Source organism: Anabas testudineus, chromosome 16 (genome assembly GCF_900324465.2).
Source record: "Anabas testudineus chromosome 16, fAnaTes1.2, whole genome shotgun sequence".
Classification (NCBI taxonomy): Eukaryota; Metazoa; Chordata; class Actinopteri; order Anabantiformes; family Anabantidae; genus Anabas; species Anabas testudineus.
This window is the reverse complement of record NC_046625.1, coordinates 3,463,764-3,484,889: the sequence shown is the minus strand read 5'-3', so window position 1 is coordinate 3,484,889 and position 21,126 is coordinate 3,463,764.

Here is a 21,126-nt window from a genome sequence, read left to right as displayed (position 1 = left end):
CTGGCATACCAGTCTCAGTGAATTGATTGATTAGTTTGTTTTACCGATTTTTCTGTCCAGTGGATTTATTCAGGTTTTCTTTTTGATAACTAAACCACAGACACTGTTATCTGACAGGGCTACAGTCGGAAACAGACAGACTAAACGGTCTGATTTTCCTGCAGCCTTTATGTTTCACTGGTAATTTGAAATAGTCCCACAGCTCCCATGTTTTTTACATGACATTGACTGGGCTCCCTGCTTCACGTGATAAGGCCAAAGTTTTTGTTTTAGATAATAATCCTGGTGCTGCCAGGTCTGACCTAGCTAGACTGTCTAGGTGCTCAATCAGACATGAACCCACCATGTTCACATCCCGTCAGATGAATGGAAATGAGAGCATATCAAATCTGAAAGGGACTAAAAGTCAAGTCCGACTCATTATATATTCTAGTGGGTCAGACCTGTTTCATCTGCTCATGAAGTCTGCTGCGGTAGAACCTGCTGCTTCCAGCACAAACGTCGCTTTGATAGTGATGATTCTTGTTGGTCGTTTGAGCCTTTTTCAGTCTGTTGTAATGTATCAATTAATGTTTAACATTAGATTTTATGTTCAAGGTCATAACTATGTTCAGATATTGTATGATTAGGGAAAAGAGTTTAGTTCAAGTATTTAGTTTTTAGGGTTTAGGTTAAAGAGTAAAGAACTGGGGAAAGCATTATGTCAATTAGTGTCCTCACAACTATAGAAAGAAATGTGTTTGTGTGGATCTAGTCAGGAGATGCCAAGTGTGTGTGTGTGTGTGTGTGTGTGTGTGTGTGTGTGTGTGTGTGTGTGTGTGTGTGTGTGTGTGTGTTGTCTCCAGAGAGCAGCATTCTGATACTATTGTTAGTGAAATCTAATCTGTCTGTGTCGTATTGGGTTGGGGGGTGAGGGGTTTGGGTACTGAGGGTGGTGTGTGTATGTGTGTGTGTGTGTGTGTGTGTGTGTGTGTGTGGGGTTTGGAGGACATAGTGCTGAGCTTGGGTCTTCAGCAGCCTCTTTCTCCATTAATGCTCCATTAGCCAAATTAGAGGCCTAATTGCGGAGGCGAGGAGAGCTCGGTGCTCCAAAAGGCGGTGTGTACTGTATGTGTGTCATTGTGTGTGTGTGTTACTGTGTGTGTGTGTGTCATTGTGTGTGTGTTGGGTCATTTACTGTAAAGGCAGACGCTCACGGGGACGTTCCATTCAAACAGGACGGCTGTTATCAGCAGGGCCTGTGAATAGATAAAGGTGCAACATTGGATGAGAAATGTTGAGCTCTGTGGTTGAACACAGGTTGGAGCTCTGACGACAGAGGCTGATGCTAATGGATGGTCCTCCCAGCCTTTATACAGCCGGTGGCTGCCAATTTGATTAGCAGGTTATTAGCTAATTAGCTACCTACTTACTGTGCTTGTTGCCCTCAAGGCCTGATGCCAGGGAGGTAAACTGGAGATAACAAGGCAGGTGTGTGGTTGATGGGATGTATGTGGGCCGAGTGTGTGAGAGATGTCGTTTTGTTTTTCCTTTATTTTTATGGAGGGAATTGATAGGATGACACATGGTGCCTTGAAAAGAATTAGAAATAGTCTGTTTCCACACAGACTTCACCACCTACTACACCTTATTTTTTGGCTGTTATACTCTGAGACTTGGAGCTTTTGTGTTTTTATCCTTAACCTGTCAAACTCACTTTTATTTCTCAGCTGCACAAAACAAACTTAAATTTCAATGGGTGTTCCCTTTCTCTATGAAGGTGAGATGTGGGCACTAGAATAATCAGTTCTCTCAAATTTCTTTTTAATATACCTGTTGCACAAATTTAGCACCCTTATAAGGCAACATCTGAATGGCTGTCAGTGTCGTGTCATGACAGCGCTAGATATGTTAATTCTGAAGTGTAATAATTTAATTGCAGAATCACAACAGAATCTAAATTTCACAAGATTCACATTACGTGGAACAATTGATTTAAAATACAAATACATTTTAATATTAAGTTATTTTTAGTGTTAGGTCAGGGCTTTCCCACACAGTAAGGATGATTATCTGTACATGAATCGTGCAACAGCCTTGGAGCAGTCTTGAATGAAGTTTTGTCAGTGAAAAGTGAACAAATTTTCTTAATTGCCAGTTTAAAAGGAATGTTCTTTTCAAGAAGCACGTTGACACTTATGCTTCCTTGAATCACTTTTTTATAATTTCATGTTTAATCTGTGCACTTGACACCTGAGACTCTGTCTTTGTAAAATATGCATCTGTATGAGTACGTCATTGTGTGTGTGTGTGTGTGTGTGTGTGTGTGTGTGTGTGTGTGTGTGTGTGTGTGTGTGTGTGTGTGTGTGTGTGTGTGTGTGTGTGTTGTTAAAAAAGGCAACAATAAAGCCTCGATCCAAGTGAAATTTCCCAGACCCAACTTCTCTGCTGAAAGTGCTCTAAAGTAGTTGGCAGGAACAGCCGCTCCATGATGAACAGCAAACGACTGAGAGTTAGCTTAAACTAATCCACTCCTGTAGGAGGCCTTTGGGTCACTGCAGCAAACTAACAGCTCTGTTTGTCCTGAGATCTCCACACCTCTGCACTTATCAAAGACCCATATATCACACAGGCTCTCAAAACCCCACTGAACATACCTGGCTCCACACAGGACGAGTGGAAACAGAACATTTATTAGCTGCTTAAAGTTAAGTACATTCAAAGGTGCAGCGAAAACAAAAAACATTTTTTTAGTTAAAGCTACAAAGTGGACGTTGTGCTAACATGAGGTTCTAAATAAATCCATTCTGCCCCACGCAGCCCTCACGCTCCCTGCTCTGCTGTGCTCTACGTTATTCTTCAGGTGTTAGTCGTTATGAAATAACAACAGATATGAAGCTGCAAAACTTATTTAAAAAGAGAGAGAGCAGAGTGAAAGGCAGTACAGAGGCTTCAGTTTCATCTCCTGATGTTCCTCCAGGCTGGTGCATTCTTTAATCTTCAGGATTCTTCTATCGCATCTTCACAAATGATGCACGAGGGTAAAAACTGTGTAGCTCATGAAGTCGAACTGTCTCGCACCTTATTGTTGATTCACAGCCTGTTTGCTGAGAAAACAAAGCAGCATCCAGGTATTGTCCTGCAAGATCAGCACCGAGGCTGCGTCTGCAGGAAAAGATGGACGGTGGTTATTTGTTTTTGTGCTTTCAGACACGTCTGAGGAACAGACAGTCAAAGTGTGTGGTCCCAGCTTGGATGTTAACATAAACTTAGAAATTATAAATCTGTTATCTACAGTTTACTATTTATCATGTGTCATTTAAACATCATGACCATTATGATGGAAATAAGACCCACAGCTCCTCATAGGACCATAGGAAGCTCATTTTAATGCTTATTTTATGTTCATCTTGAAAGGACAGATGAATTTTTTGTGAAAAACTGACTTCATGTCAGCAACAGCAGGTTGGAGAATCCAGGACCATTAAAAACAATCTTGTGTCCCAACTCTCAACATCTCCCTTTATAAAGACAACCTGCTCAGTTGTGGTTTGCCCTTGGCTGAGCTGCTGTCCCCTGAAAACACTGTTGATTTCTAGCAGAATCAAAGACTCTGGCTAATTGGGTTACCGAGCCCGTAATTTGTAAGTAATAGAAGTTGTCCTGGATGAAGGCGCATAGATAAGGTCCAGGAAATGTTTTTAAATGGGGGAGGCTGTGAGGGGATGCAGAGAAGCCTCTCCACTTCAATCCTGGTAAACGGGGACAAACAGGATTAAGTTGGAGGTAGAGGGTTGGGGAGAGGGCAAGCTTGCCTCAAGACTTTCAACAGCTCTGAGTGGATGATGCCGAAACGCTGTGGAAGAATGGTCAAACACGCTCATTATTTTAGCTGACCTGGTCCACCGTACGGCAGCAGTTAATCCTCATTGTTGGAGGCAAGGAGAAAAAGATACTGCAGGCGAGGTTTTAAGGAAAGATTGTAGTTGTTGTCCGGCCGTTTATTTCTATTACTTGCATATGCGTCTGAATGTGCCAGCGGAATTAAATCTAGTGACGTTAAAAAGACTGCTGATATGCAAATGAAAACCAAATGTGACTTGTGCAAGATAGTAGAGAATCACATCCCATTTTTAAGACCACATGTGCAGCAAGTATGTTTGAGTTGAGACTCAAGGTGCACGTACAGCTGCAGCTTCATCTGCACCTTCCTCTTGTCTTACAGTCTTCATCAAATAGAATCAGCACGGAGATTAAACTGCTGACATGCATGATGTGTCACTGTTATGTTGTGTTCTGGTCACATAAACAGGCAAAATAATTATTTAAAAAAATCCTTCCTCCACCACCACTGTAGTGTGTTTTTGTGAATTATCACACATGACAACACGTGCTTCCTTTCACCCTCACATTTCTTCTTCCTGAAGATGATAAAAATGGCTCCTCTCCCAGTCCGTGTCCGGCCGGGGTACAGTCAGAGCAACATTTCACTCCAGAGGCTTGTAATTGAATAACTCCAGCCCTATAAAAGCAATTGTGCAGTTATTATGTTCTTAGGGCCCCATTTGTGTGGAGTGGCACTTAGGATCAGGATAGTCAGAGGGGCAAATCTCATATTTGGATTACTTAGTCATCAGATTCGCTGCTGATGGCCAATGTCATTGCTGCGTTGCTGCTGCTGCTGCTGCTGCTCATTCAGCCGGCGTGATGATGATGGGGACGCTGTGACCTCCTGACTGATGAGCCTCTGTATGTGTGTGTGTGTTACAGCATTGGCAGGAGCTGGCTCATCAATGAGGTCGCTATCCAGTGTGTGCACAGCTGTACTGTCAGTGTGTGAGGTCATTTAGCACATTCTCAGGGTTTGCAGGGGAACCATCGAGATGTTCGAGGGGCAGAGTGAATATGGATGAGATTGATGGACTGACAGGAGGAATTATTTTCCCCAGCTGATCAATGTCACCCAGTTAAAACCTTGTCATTTGATTAGGTTTGACCACTCAGCTAATCTCCCTTTTGGACTCACATGAAGCACATGCAATGAAAACAAACTTTCCCGAAGCCGTGATATGATGATTCTACACAGGTTTGAATTCTTTGGCTCAAAGATTTAGGAGGTTAAAGGACAGGAAAGTCTGAACTGTGATTCAGGTTGTAAAGAAGCCAAGATTTTAGTCAAATGAGCAAAACTAGAGCTTCAGTGATTAGTTCATTTATCATAGACAGAAAATAAATCTGGAACTGTTTTGATGATTGATTCATTGTTTTAGTTATTTTTCAAGCTGAAATGATAAACTGTCTGTGGTTAGAGCTTCACATATGTGACAATATCCTCTATAAATTAATATAATATTATACGTCATAATATCATAATAATATGATAATCAGCATTTTTTTTACTGTTTGGTGACAAATGGTCTGGAAATACAGATTTATATAAATATATATATATATATTTATTATACTCTAGCTTTAAATGTGTGTGTTTTCTATTTTATTTTTAAAAGTTGTTTTCTCCTTTGAATCATTGGCTGCAGATTTGTTAGAATCTGCTTCCTCAGCTGATTGATCATGTTTTTTACTCTGCTGGATTTCGTCTTTACAGCGTCAAGTTTGTTCCATTAACTTGATGCATACAATGAGACTACGCTCACTAAAACTTAACTGAAAACTTTATGAAAAGGGACGTTAACATTTTAGATGACAGGGTTTTTTGCAGATGTCTCTTTTGCATCAGAGCTGCACCCAGCACATATTACACATATTATCCTCTAGCACAGTCTGCGCCTTCTGCTCTTCCCGAGGGTTAAAGCTGTCAGAGGGTACATTAGACGATGGGTGTCAGACTAAATAAACGCTGGGCAGCAAGGCTTATTTGTATGGTGTTAACAGTCTGACTCCAAAACCCCCACCACACCCTTCAACTGTTCCCAAAGAGCCCTTCCTTCATGCTGAACAGGGGCCAAAGACGAGCAGAGAAGCGCCAGTTCCCACAAACCAAAGGATTTACAGTTAAAATATACAATCTGGATAAAAACACAGCTGTATATACTGTGGTTATGTTCAGGCAGTCGCACAAAAACACACAATGACGAAAGCGCACATGGGTTCCAGGCAGTATTGATCTTTTAACATAGGATTATACAGTCTGGCTCTATAGGCTTAGCGGCCTTTAATTCCCTCACAGAATAGATAGACTGACTTTGGCTCTATACATATCTGGATCAATGCAAATCTACTTGTGCCCCAGTGGTTCAATTTTAAGCGAATTCCATTAGCCATAAGTAAAAGTTTTCTTGGGTAATGTGATTAGAGTGGGGGGCTCCCCACCGATGGAGTCTCTCTAAAAGCGGTGAAATGTTTCTTTTTTTTATTCCTTGCTCTTCTTCTTACATCTTCCAGCGTGCGATCGCTCTTTGTCTTGATCTCCACGGCCGCACGGCGGTGGACGACTAAGTGACAATAACATGGAGGTTGTGACACGTAGAAAAACACTTCACATTAGCAGGTACATGCAGAAAAGTTGATTGATTGACATTTATGACGACTGATTTTTTTTATAGCTGATCGAATAGCATCGAATCTCCCCCAAAAGAGAACCCTTCTGTTTTCAGTCATTCATGAATCAGTTGATTAGTGATTTAACTTTTTTTATTGTTTAGATTTGTTGCTTTTTTAAACTGTATTATTGTAAATTAAATGTCATTGGGTTTTTTGCTGTCAATCATAATGAACAATTTGAATTCATCATGTTTTGAGCTGTTTGATGTATTTTGTAACATTTTGTGGCTCAGAAATAATAAAGAGAATAATTTCTGTAATTAAAAACGATTTTATTTGTGCATTGGAGGTATGATTTGAACTAAACATTGTGATTCTTCTTGTGTTTGCGGCTCTGATTTAAGCTGATATACACATATTAAACTGACAAGGCATGAGTTCCTTCAAATAATTATATAAGCGATGCATTCTGTAGCTTTACAGACTTTACAATCTGTCTCATGTTTGTCACGTTGTCCGGTTACAACAGCGACCAACATCTGCTATGAAATATAAGCTAATCTTTGTCTAATCTTGTTGCACACACACACACACATACAACGTTAAATAAGACAGTAACAGGATAACGTGTGTCCACTGACTGGACCTAATGCATCTGGGGGATGGACACACAACAACAAAACAACACAAATTATTTTGATCATTGTCCCGAGGAACTGTTCCTGTGTATTAGGACCATTCACAGAACTCCCAGCAGGCTCGGCTTTACTCACAACAATAGCATGACTAATGTTAGAACAACACACTGTGATTCCTCTGCACGTCCACCCTAATGTGATTTTCTTTTTCATTTGTCATTTGTTTGGTTTCAGAGGGTTGGAAGGTGTCCTCGTGCTGTGTGCACAGCAGCAGCTGTCTGTAAATGGACAGTGTCTTTGTTGTGTTGACGGGCAGGAAGGAGAGGTCACTGTCTGCCAGTCATCGGCTTTGTGTGATATGTCAGTTAAAGTGCAGGACAGGACGAGCTCGGGACGCAGCTGACTTGAGCTTTGAGCTTTGGTCCTGGTTTTAAAATTGTGTCAATTACAGGAGAAGACACCGTATGTCTCCATATGGTCGTTATTGACGTTTGCATCAGCAGGACACAAATTATCGTTGGTATGCTGACATCACTTTAGTTTCCTGGTCTATGGTGATTAGCAGACTGACGCACATGCAAACACACGTTGGTGATTGTAGCATTCACAGCATACAGATCTACATAATATTTGCTCTAATTAGAACAATAATAATAATTCTGTAACCATTGTTAGTCAGACTAATTTCTGGATAACGGGACCTCTACCAACTGTTTCTTACTGACAGTGATTCATCGTCTTTTTTTTTTTTTTTTGCAGAGGACAACACATTAAAGTCTTCAGGACATTTTTAAGTACTCATACAATACTGCTTTTCACTCTAAAACACTAAGTTCACTCTTTTCTTTTGATTTTGGCTTTAGATCAACTAAACATATTATTATTATTTAGACCAGTTCTGTTCCAGAGTAATCTAACGTCAGCTGTAATTCAGTCACGGTGCTAATGTAAAATGTCTGTCTGCAAGGGAGAGTTGTCATTTTAGGGGCCTTTTCAAAGGATTAGCTCCAAGTACAGTTTAAGTATTTAAATGTTAAATTAAAAAACATGCTAAATAATTCAGACGTTGGTGCTGCTGATACTGCACCATTTTATACTGTGGTTTACATTTAATACTGAAAACATACACCAGCTGTTTATGAACAGTAGATAATATGACATTCAGTCTGCAGTATATACTGTAGCTGTAACTCAGCCCTACCCTGGGATTTCACTGTTTTGACTCATTCTTTCAGTTTCTATGGTTTTTTTTATTTATTAGTATTTAGACGAAGATGCATATGTCACCTTGGGAGTAGAAACTTTAAATTATATGTTTCAGAATTGAGTCATTAAGAATGTGTACATCTGATAATGTGTATTAATGTTCAGTAAAGTAAAGGAAACATATTCTATTAACTCTTTTTCACCCCTTTTAATCCATTAAGTTTGCTATTATTTTGTCTAATATGCTGGATTCTACTATTTCTGATCATTTTAAATCTAGTTGTGTTAGTCGGAAATTGTTTATTATTTGTTTATACTAATTGTTTATAGTATTTATAATTGTACTACAATTTATCTGTACTTATTTTGTCAGTTATCTGGAAAACTCTTTGAATCACAATGTCAGAGGTGATATCCAAATAAAGTCTGATTAACTGAATTAGATTAAATGAATGTAAATAAAATATTTCCTTTCTTATTCTCCTTTCTGTCTGTCTTTTATTCTCTCTCTCTCAGTATGCATCTGACGAGGCAGAGAGCTGAAATACTGCAGTACAAAACCGTCTAACAAGCTGCTGACAGCGCGCTGAATCAGGGGCAGAAGCAAAGAAAACTGTGGAGATGGATTTAAGTATGCCCCCCGTCATTAGCCTCAACATAATCAAATCATTTTACTCATTCAGAACTTCTCAGGGGCCCGGTTGGGTCAGTCTATCTGTGCCAGGAGAGCTGACTGCTGTCGCTGCTGTCCGGTGTGCTGCAGCTGCCAAACAAGGTCACTTAACAGCCTTTAATTGTTCATATCTGTCTGCAGGCGCTTGGAAAAATATGTTGGCACTGCCCAGAAAGAGGGGAAAACTGGTTTCAGTGAGTCTGAGGCTAGCTGTAGGTGGCTAACACCCACCACCTTTAACAGACAGGAACTCTACATATAACTTAAGAGACTGAATGGAAAACACAGTGTAGGACAGAGCATCAAACTCAGGATGTGTAATTTTAACATTTTTACACATTGAGTTTTATTTATTTTTATGTTTATATTCTGCCGCAAAAACATAAAATGAATGTGATCCTATACAGTTACAGACTTAATGTCAACTTCTGTTTTATGTTGTAGTTGGTTAAACAAAAGCATCCAAATGAGAAGCAGGAAGAAGAGAAGAGATGCATTTTTAGACCCAAAATAAAAAAAAAAACCAGAAAATAAATCTGACTGTTCATCATTATGCTTCTGATGATGTTTCTCTGCTCTGTGAAAGCTCAGGTTTTCTATTTCAAACCTCTCTGCAGTGTTTCGTCCTGAATGTGTTTGAGGTCAGGAAAGCTTTTCATGCTGTTGTCTCCCTCTAGAGGCTGATGAAGGAATAACACAGCCAGCCAACACTCCTCTCACCAACACACAGAACATTTTACTGTAAATCTGCACATCCCAAAGCTTCTTACAGTCGGATTTCTCTGCTGCTGCTGCACCTTTAATGCATTTAGACATATTCAACCTTCAAATAGTCTTTGTGTGTGGCTTCCAGAGGAAAGATTCAAGTTCTCATCTGTGAACCTTAAGATCTTGGACTTCAGCTGAATCTTAAAATAGAACTGGGCACATACATCTGGGCCATTTATTGTTTAATGTGCACAGAGGTGTTCCATGGTTGAATCATCTCACATGTCCCCTGAGCTCAGCTCAGATATGAGAAAATAAGCTGAATGTAGGTTGTGAGCCGTGTGAGAGACTCTTATATATACAACTTTGTGTGTTTCTGAATTCCCTGGGTCCAGCTGTTGCAGTTTGTTTGTGTTTGGTCTGAGGCCTCGGTGGCCCGCCCAGCTCAGTGACAGACGTGGGCCGCTCTTTAATGCCCCTCTGCCCTCGGCCTCTGAGAGATATATGGTTCCCTGGAACTTCTGGTTCCCATGAATCCGGGCTGTGTCCCGGGCTGGCAGGAGAAGAGGTGCTCGCCTCATCAATTCATCAACACCACTGGTTGCCCTTTTCATGTGTGGCGTCTCTAGAAGAAGAACATGAGAAAAGAGGAGCAGAAGACAGAAACAACATAGTGATGCACGGAGACTCCAGAGGCTGAAACACCTTATGTGTTGTCTACCGATCATGTTTACTTGTGTTTCACTTACGTAAGACATTTTCACAGCTTGTTGGCTGAGGTGCACACTCCAACTTCTCCCGAGCTGAGAATAAAATGTTTATTTAATGCTCAAATAAATACATGTCAACATAAAAATAACTGGGTATTTACACTGGACCTAACAGAACTATAACTCATCATGCAGGAGTGATGAAAGGTGTCATGGCGACTAAAATGTTCTGATGGTTAGTGGATGAAGATTGTGCCACATGTGCTTCAGGACTTAGATATGTAGACATTTAAGTAGGTTTCATCATCACAATCATCCTAACAAATCCTGACACCTTTTCTTTTTCAGCTTCATATTGTAAATTTTGTGAACAACTCCAGAAACAGTTAGTTGAAATAAGGGGACATCAACATTCAGAGGCTGCAGACCTAAAAGTAGAAGTAGAGGAAGGTTTTATAGTGCAGCAATAGGGACAGATCTACATGTAGTCACTACTTACCTGCTTAATTTATTTATCTATTTAGAAGTGGATGTAAATGCATTTGCTTTCCGGCTGTCTCAGTGAATTCTTTCTAGGACAATGACATGTTTACTGTCTCATGTGAAGAAAAAACGGTTGGTTAAAATTCAAATGGTGGGGACAGTCAGCCGTTACTGGAAAAGTGGTGATGTGCTCAGCAAATAGTTATATATTTTAAATGTCTGAGTTTCATTTAGGACAGGACAACTAAAATAAATCGCTCAGCTTGCTGCCATTTGTTAAAGAAAACAGTGATTTATTAAATGAAGAGGAAAATAAATATGCATTTACTAAGAAATCTCCCCGGTGGTTCTGGTAAATATGTGCATTTTGCAGCAAGTCAGTGATAAACTGAAGAAGAAACACATCATTTGTTTCACTGAACCACAAGTCAGCAATTTTTTACCACCATGCTTTTGTAATCTTCATTCTGACCCACATCATTTATTTTGAACCTACTAAAAGGCAGTGATGGCAGCATTTGATTTTTAGCCCATTTTCCAGATTAGAATCCAAACCAATAAAGCAGAGTCTGGGTCCTGTGTTTTCTTTCTCTCTCCTTTTTGTGGTTAAATTACGGCCTGAAACTTTATCCCATCTGCTTAATTTGTTGCAATTTTCTCTGAATTAATCGTTAAAGTCATGGTCAACGATATTAGGTCCAATTTGTGTGACAGCACACAGCAGCAGACGTCACTTATTCTCTCAAACCTGCCTAATTTATTCATTAAATTGTCCAGTTCTGCTACAAGAGTCTGGTGGTTGTGGAGAAATTCATTGTGAAGAACCCATAAATTAAGAACAAAACAAATTAGTCTTATCAATAGTCTTAGTGTTTTAATTATGTTATTTTTTTAGTGTGGGCCTAAAGTAAAAAAAACAAGACTGTCAATTTTACTAAAGACTGAAAGAAGACAAATCAGTTTTTTGTGCTACATTTATGTATATATATATATATATATATATATATATATATATATATATATATATATATATATATATATATATATATATATATATGTATATATATGTATGTATAAATAAATATTAATGCATGTCAATGTGCTGAAACTCAAATAACAAATCATCAATGACAGCTGACCAGAATACAGCTGATATAAGTCAGAAATGTCTATATTATAAGAAATAATGATATAAATACTGCGTGTAGTGATTAATGTCATTAGAATGCTAATTATCTGATTTTAATGATAAAATCTGTTTCACTTTTTTTAACATCCATTCTCATTTGAATTAATTTGGTGCATGCATGCTGTAAAAGTCATATGTGTTTTGAATTAGAGCTATTTAATATCCATATGAATATATTAATACTGCTGCCCATGGTCTGCCTAGTGATGATTTGTCAAGTTGCTCCTTAACTAAAGATGGGAGTCAATGAGGTTAATCATTTCTGCACCGGCTCCTCCACTCAGCCAATCTTTCTCCATTAGGGCCTTGAGTCATCCGTCATGGGGAGAAAAAAACCTCCAAATTCTCTGAGATTGCTCAACTTTTTCATCCTTTCCTGCTGCTTACGCTCAAAACAATTATCAGAGAAGATAAATATGCACAACCGATACACAGCTATAGTAAAATTGCTCCAGTTCCGAGAACGGCCACCCCAATCCGTTCCGCTTCATAATCCGTCCAATTGACAGTGGAGGCTTGGTCCAACAGTTGTGGGCCAACCGCAGGCTGGGAGCCTTGCCACGGCCGCGTCCTCATGACTTCCTGGACGCTCAGGGGCCTCAGCTGCTCGTCAGAGCTCCTCATGCGTCTGTTCTGTCAGTATCGGCAGCCGAAACTAAATAAAGATGTTTACTGACAGCCTAATGAACGGATGGGCCCTGGTGATTTAACCTTGATGAATGGTCCACCCAGGTGTTTTCAATAACGACAATAAGCACTGCAAGCCGCAGGCCCACTGATACTGGTATAATGCATTATTAGGCCATTAGAGGCAGACCAAGAGAGACCACTTATGCACTGGCCTATCAATAATGCGGTGTCCTAGTCCACATTTGGGCCCAGGGAATTAGTCATACTGATATTCTATTTAATAAAAAAATCACAAGACGACGCATAAAGAATCTCATTACATTTTAACAGGGTTACAGTAACCCAAGAGGACTGCGAGTTTAATTTTCATAAGAGCATCCATTCCTCAATTATGTCAAGCAGAGAAAATGTAAATGGCAAATGGAATGCTAACAATATCTAACCAGCAGCGCATTGGCAGGAGAGGAGAGCGAGGAGGGGGTACAGTTTTGTCTGTGTGTGTGTGTGTGTGTGTGTGTGTGTGTGTGTGGTTTCTGATCATGCAAAAAACAAAAGGGAGAAGTGTACAACTTGTCAGTACTGTGTGTTAACCCGATCCCACCCAGTGAAACACACAGAGCAGCAGCAGGGTGTGGGTGTAGCACATTCATTTACCAGTAAACACTGAAATTATTTTTAATTTCCTCTATGTAGAAATCATCCTAAAAGCCATTATATCGTCCTGTTCACTTCTGAAATGTGAATGTTGATCAGATCTCTATAAATCCTGTTTTACTCCCCATTAGTGCTCATTCAGCTGACGACTATAGATGATGATATTTAATTCAATAAAGATAATAACAAATAATGACTTGATGCTTGTAAATTTCTAAATTCCATTTTTGCACTTGGTGCTTTGACTAGTTTACAGTAATAGTCAACTTGATGCAGTAACACTAAATATCCATCGTTGTGTCAGGAGAACTGTGGCTATTGTACATTAGGGCGAGTACATGTCTCCAATATAAATTTTACACTGGCACCGTGTTTTTAAATAAAACTACACCAGCCAAAACATCATTTTACCCTCAGTTGTATTCATTTTACTACTCTCTGCTCACCTGCCCTGTTTTTCTTCCATTTCCACCACCTGACTCTAACCATCCTCAGGAAATCAGTGTTAAAAGATTGGTGATGTAACCACTCAGGGGGTTGCTGATGAATGTAGCTCCAACATGAAGATTGAATATCTGTAAAATTATAATCAGAGTTTACATGAGCTCATTTTCCTGAAAATTTTACTGAAATATCTCTCAGTGCATGCATGAGTGAACAATATCAGCAATGTGCAAAGACCACATGATGCAGATATCAACCTTGAAAAGATTATTTTTTGCTCCAAAACATTCAAATGATTTAGTTTCTACTTTACCATGCAGCACAGACGACACCTGGCAGGATCCATAGTCCAGACAAACACATGCAGGACAAATGAATAACTATATTCTACAGAACTCACGTACAGTACAGTTTAACCTGATGAAAGGTGTCACTCTGCACTCTGGCACCCCGTCTCCTTCCCACACACACACACTCACATGCTGTCAGTAACAGTATTGGCATGTAGCTATCAGCGCCTGGGGGCCGAAGTCGAAGGCCCCTGCAATAATAAACTGCTAATTGAAGGACTGCAGTGCGGCGAGGTGTTAGTGGGGTGCCCAACCGCTGAAAGATCACTGCAGCACGCCAGCCAGCCGAGGCGCTGAAAGAGCCTATTACACCTCACCTCCGTACCTGGACTCTTACTGTGTAAATGAAAACGATCACACACACACACACACTCTGCTTAGAGGAAACATATAGTCCTTATGTCTGACATGGCCTGCTGGACAAGCAAACAGATGGACAGACAGGAAGGGAGGCACTGTGTCAATGTTTGTCTACAGCACACACAGTAAAAGAAACACTGCCTGCACGTCATGTACGGGAATTCCTGATCCCCAGAGGATGATCTCAGAGATTCCTGGCTGACTATTCCTGTAGCACCCTACCTGGCATTCAGCACTCTGATGACATGCCCTTCACCCTAAGCTGAACTTTGCTTTATGCTTTGTGCTAATTAACAGAAATTAGTTGTCATTGTCTTTGCGAATAATGTTCAGTGGGTGTTAGCATTAGGATGTAGGGACTACTGCAATTACTGCATTGGCACCGAACATGTACATTATCAGCATAATAACTTCAAGAAATACTGCACTAGTATTACAATCAAATACTTACATATTTAATAGTATATTTATGAATTATTAGCTGACACATGCTAAAATCTTGCAACTTATTCAGGAGTGTTATGCATTCTTGAAAATACTGAGCTTTAATGAGGTTAGAAGGTGGTGTTGAGTGGAAATGAGGAAATGTTTCTTAAAGATTAGTCATAATTCTGCACAGTGGTGGCAGAAGATTTAATGTACTGGAACCACATAGAAAAATGGAAAACAGGACGAAGGTTTGAGGAAATTAATAGTGTAGTAATGGAATGTAAATTGGGCTCATTGCACAGTGAAAACCATTCAGCTCGTCAGTTCACAGGGACACGTGAAGACTGCTGTTTGCAAAACAAAGAAGAAAGACAGCAGGGTACTTTGGCAGAGATGGAGAAAGTTTTGGAAAGTGACTCTCCGGAGGAAGCTGTAAATACCCAGCACCAACACTGCCGCTGCTCCATACCTCTCTCCCCTTGTCGGCCTCTGCCTGCGTCTCCTGAGTATTAACTGAGGGGCCCTGGGAGAAACAGCCCCTTATGCGGCATGCATGAAGCCATGCAGAACGCTCATAATCTTTTAATACTTGCACAGGCAGGAAAGATTAAACCGTCAGGGTGTTGACAAGTGACAGAAGAACCTTGTCGAGTGTGTAGCACCTTCACACACATACACACATAGGTTCACACACTGTGTGCAGGGTTTTCCCCCCTTTCTGAATGGCCAGGGACTCTTCACCTCAATTAAAGCAATTGGCTTTCCAGATTGCTTCCCCAGTACTTGATCAGGTACGTCTGTAACAGTAAGAGGCTTAGTCAGAAATCTCTGTGGTAATGAGAGCGAGAGGGAGCACTGAAGGAGAGGGGAGGGCAAGAGAAACAAACACAGACACAGGCAGACAAAGAGATTAGGAAAAGAGAGAGAGACAGAAAGAGAGAGCGATGGCAATATCTGGAAATGAATAGGCGATTCATTCATGGCAAGTCTTCTGTGAGAACATGTACAGCATGATTGTTCATATTATTTTGCATGGGTTTACATTTATTTGTCTTTTTGAATTCAATTGCTGACCTGTCTTATTATTATGTTTTCAAAATTCTATTTTTGCATTTTGTGTTCCTTATGCTGCGTGTGCTTTTTTCTCCCACAACAAATGCAACAAGAAACTGAAAAGCAGTAAATACAAGTAGATAAATTCAAGCAGATAAATACATACACAAATAAGCAAACCAGGTACACAAAAGGAGCCACTGTTATTTTTTAAAAAACTATTTCTTTGAATCATTTTTTTCTTCATCAGTGCTTTAGTTAAACTTCTCACTAAAAGGTCTTAAATAATGATCTTAATACAGAAGGAGTAAAGATACTTTTTAGATCACCTTACTTAACACAGGGCGGTAAAGAGGCTTTATACAGTCTGTAACATGACATATGTGACATATCTATGAAATCCTGTGTGTGTTTTACAGACAGTTCTCACTCTGCTAACTGGTTCACTGTTCTTTACCATCACTAGTGGTTGTGGTGGCAAAGAAGTGTGTGTGTGTGTGTGTGTGTGTGTGTGTGTGTGTGTGTGTGTGTGTGTGTGTGTGTGTGTGTGTGTGTGTTTGTGGTTTAGAAGATTGCTGAGGGAGAGCAGGGCCCCTCTGTATAGAGTCTGAAAAGGAGGTCACTGATTTTGGCTAATTATATTACATAGTCTCTTTGTATGGCTGTTTAGTGTGTGTGTGTGTGTGTGTGTGTGTGTGTGTGACATATTCAGAAAACATTTTGTTGTTATTTTTGAACTGCACTTCTCTTTGGGGTCTTTGTAAAAGTTTAGACTTAGTTTCAGGGTTGAGGTTATAATGGAGGCATGGGGCTAATGCTATCGATGCTAACACATATCTGGTCTTTGTAGCTAAACCACATCACCTGTGTGTCATCCTCTGTGCAGCTAATCTTCCATTAGCCTGCTCACTTTGTTGCTGCTCTGCTCCATTTGTCTGCACAGCCAGCGTGGAGCAAACCCCGTCATGTGACTGCATGCTCTGCACATCGGCCTAATCATATGGAAGAGATGATCACAGGGCAGGAAATCGCAGCACAGGGCCTAAGGAAACAATCTTTCTGCACTGGCTTAAGCCAATCATGTCCTCTCTCTCAACCCGCTGCTCGGCCTCCCACTGTTTTGTTTTGTTTTTTCAGCTCGTTTTATGTTACCAGCAAAATCACACTTGTAATTGTAACTTTATTTGGTCTTTTTAAAGCTAAATCAGCCCTTTGTGTTTGATCTTAAAGGAAATTCACCGTCGTTTTCAACCTTTGTCTAATTGGCCTAATTCTAATTCTAATTATGGTTCATACTAACTTTTCACTTATTATTGGATAATTAAAATTCAGGAAACACAAAGACTAATCATCATCAAATGTACAGCAAGTTTGATGAGCTGACCAGGTACCCTTCATGCACAGCTGGAAAAATTATTATTTTATTGTTTTAAAAAATAAATAATCATGGTAGTTTTGCTTCATATTTTCAAAGGAATGTGAAACGGTGAATAGTTTGTCTTTATACAGAGCATATTTTTATTTAAGATGATTCAAATATATTCTAGTGCATCATATCCTTCTCTTCAGATCTCACTGATACTGACTTGAGCTGCTCATAATTTTTACATTAAATAAAACGGAAACATTGTGCTGAGCCGCCAGCTCTTCCCATTTAATGAAAGCAGCATCAGAGTCTGTTCAGCTAGACATCTCCTCCTCGGTTTATCTCTCGATCAGCTGAGCAGCAGGTGAACTGGCTGACAGCTTTGTCTCGGGAAGTGAGGGATTCAGGCGCTCGAGGTCAAGGTGCGCTGTTAATCCAGGCAGCTGTGTTACCAGGATTAAGACGAGGCCAAGGCCATCGTTCTGTGCACTTAACACAGGTGATGCCATGACAATGACCTAGGGGAGGAAGAGTACTGCACCTGCTGGAGTTAAGACACTGTGCATTTTATCATTTTCATTGTGTTCGGTTTCATCCATTACATTAATATTTTATAGCAGAAATTTTTTTACATCAAAAAATTAAAGAAATACAGATCCACATCTCTACCCACAGAATTAAATTACAATGCATTACAGCTACAAGACGTCATGTTCTGAGTTGTGCTTAGCTTTGTTACAGTAAAGCTCTGTCTATTCTTGCTGTTGTTTTCTTGCAAACAATAGAAATCATTAAAAGATGATGATGTCAAACAAGTTTGGGAGAAAGTGAAGTAACCAAACTCACTCACACCATATCTTATTATGTGAGTGTTTTTAAATGTCTGAGGTGACTTTTCATAATTTTAATTCTAATTTCTAAATCTAAACACACGTGGGTCAAAAGATTCTCTCTTTTAACGTCCTCTAAATTCTCTCTCATGCACATACATGCACACCCTGGTTGGATCAACCACAGGCTCCTGTGGTCTGACTGATGTGGTGTTGCGGCCCCCGGGGCCCCTGGAGAGTTCTAATTGAATTGGTTTCCAGAGAATACTAATGGGCCTTAATGTTGAGATAACTGATACTCAAACAACGACTTGATCATTGACAGCATGTGTTTCTGCTCCATAATAAACATGTCACAGCAACACAGAGAGCCAGTTGGCTCGTAAATTAATTCCTCCCCCGTGTCCTGTCTCACCCCCTGCCTGCACATACTGTCATGGGTGTTTTTACTATACTTGTGAGGACCGTGTCAGGAGCTACTACAGAGTCATTTAGTCATTTGACACTTTTATCCAAAGTGAATGTGTGAAACCAAAGTGAGGTTCAAGTTGAAATTCCAACCCCAGTCCCACGGAGATATCCAGCCGGGCTTCAGGGTGTTAACATGTTAGTCTGCCACAGCAGTTTTAGAAAGTCCTACGGCCTGAGCAGAATGTCATCCTGGAGATATTTGAGGACAAATGATAAGAGTAGGATTTAGCGTCTGGAGACAGTGGATATCTTTACAAAATTTCAGTTTAATCCATCAAATAGTTGTTGAGAAATTCTAGTCTGGACCAAAGTCTGACTAATAGGCTAACATTGCCATCGCTGGAGCAAAGCCACTAGCTACAAAATCCTCACAAAGATAACAGAACTACACACAAGCACGGGTGCACTTACAATCAAATAAACATGCAAATAAATAATGAAATAACAATATACACGATGTGTGCTTCAACATTATAAAAAGTTTAGTTCATTTGATTTGTACTTTGACAATTATGAAATTAACAAAAACACAACAATTAAATATAGACAAACTCCTACAGATGCCTTCACTGTCTCTGAGTTACATTGATGGCTCTGCTTACTGTCCAAGAATGAATCCTCCAGTTCTATTTACTCAGTTATTGTAGGCATCTCAGACCAGTTCGTGCAGCAGAGATAAAACTCTGAATAAGCTGGTTCCAGAAGTAAATCTAAGCGTAGGTGACAGTAATCTGCTAAATCCAGCCATTCAAGGTGTGATACTGTGGATGTGGTTTCATTCAGATGGCTTTTCTTTTCGGCCCAGCTGTCTTTAATTATCAGAAGGTCCCTTAAGCAACGCACACCATGAAATGCCTTGGATAGAAGGTGTCGTCACCCCCAGCCACAACACTAGACCCACCCGCACTGTCACTCAGCCAGTGCCTCCGTCACGGTATGTTAAAAACAAATTCCCTCAGTGTAATTGAAAGCTGATCTAACAGTTTCAGTAACTTGTCCTTCAGCATTGTCCTGCACAGCAACATCTCAGTTTCTATGTTTCCCTCAGCTTCAGTTATTGTATTTTTGCCAGAGCATGACAGCCAGGATTCAGCCGGGGGTTTGAGAAAATACCACCATGAAGGTCAGCTGGGTTAGAAATTGGATGTTGACGATGAGAGATGCTTCATCCTATACAGTTTCCACATGTGCTGGTGGTTTTCAGACATGGTTTTAGGCAGGAAAAGTGGGAAAGGCACAAATGCAGATCACTCCAACAACAACTTCTGTAGGGTGAAAAAACAATAAGCATCCTGTCAGATGTGTGGGCCGAGAGAAAGTCTGTTTGAACAAGGCAATAAGCAACAGAACGTGGAGGGTGTAGTCATGTTTGTCAGAATAAAATAGCATAGAAAGCAAATAGGCACTGGGAGGTTACTTTTCAGCTAAAACATTAGGAACAGTCTGATATTTTTAGCAAGACAGTTTTATTCTACGTATACAGCAAATACTAATAATAAATTCAAACTACATGGAGTCAATGAAATGCCATCAGTTAACAGTTATTTGTCCATTTACATTTATATTATTTACAAATGGAGGGTTGTGTTCAGAAATAGATGAGTACAGTGCTTTGGCTTAAACAGCATTCATTTTTCCAGTTAATTAAAATTTTACTTCATCTTAATCAACAACTGCTTTTAACACAGTGTCGGAATATTAACTTTTTGCCCAGCATTAAATCACATATAAAGTTGTTCTTTCCTGGAAGCATTTAACATAATATACTGTGAATTGTCTTAGTGTAATTAAAATTAAGTAGATGATGAACTTGACTTGGAATTTGTGTGGCATTTTGACATCATGAATATAAACTACAAAAAAAAAAAAAATCTCACAACATATATATATATATATATATATATATATATATATATATATATATATATATATATATATATATATATATATATATTCTTTGACTGATGACCTCAGTATGTAACCCTGAGGAACACCTGTCTTTCACCTGGTTTTCCCACCCACATACTGTATTTTACCCCTCCCATCACCACTGATCTGGAAACTGTGTGCAAGATTCCCAAGAAAATAACTATAATTAATATACAAAAGAAGAATTTAAACAATCCCGTTATCAATTACATTATTCAACTTCTTCATCAGCAACATCCATGAACTGTGATAAATTATGGTCCTTTAGTGACATCTACTGGTTTTAAAATGCTGGTGCAGGCTACACTTGGTCTTGTGGTATAATTGGTGAACCAGAGACTGGGTCATGGGCACTTAAGGCTAATATCTGTAGGTACATGTCTGGTCTAAGTGAGGAGATAGAAGAGGCCCCATGCTGACCTCTGTCCACTGCTGAAAGTGGCTGTAATGTGCCTGTGAGCATCAGAAGTTGACCATGGAGCAATGGAAGAAGGCGGCCTGAGCCGTTTAGTCACACATTGTT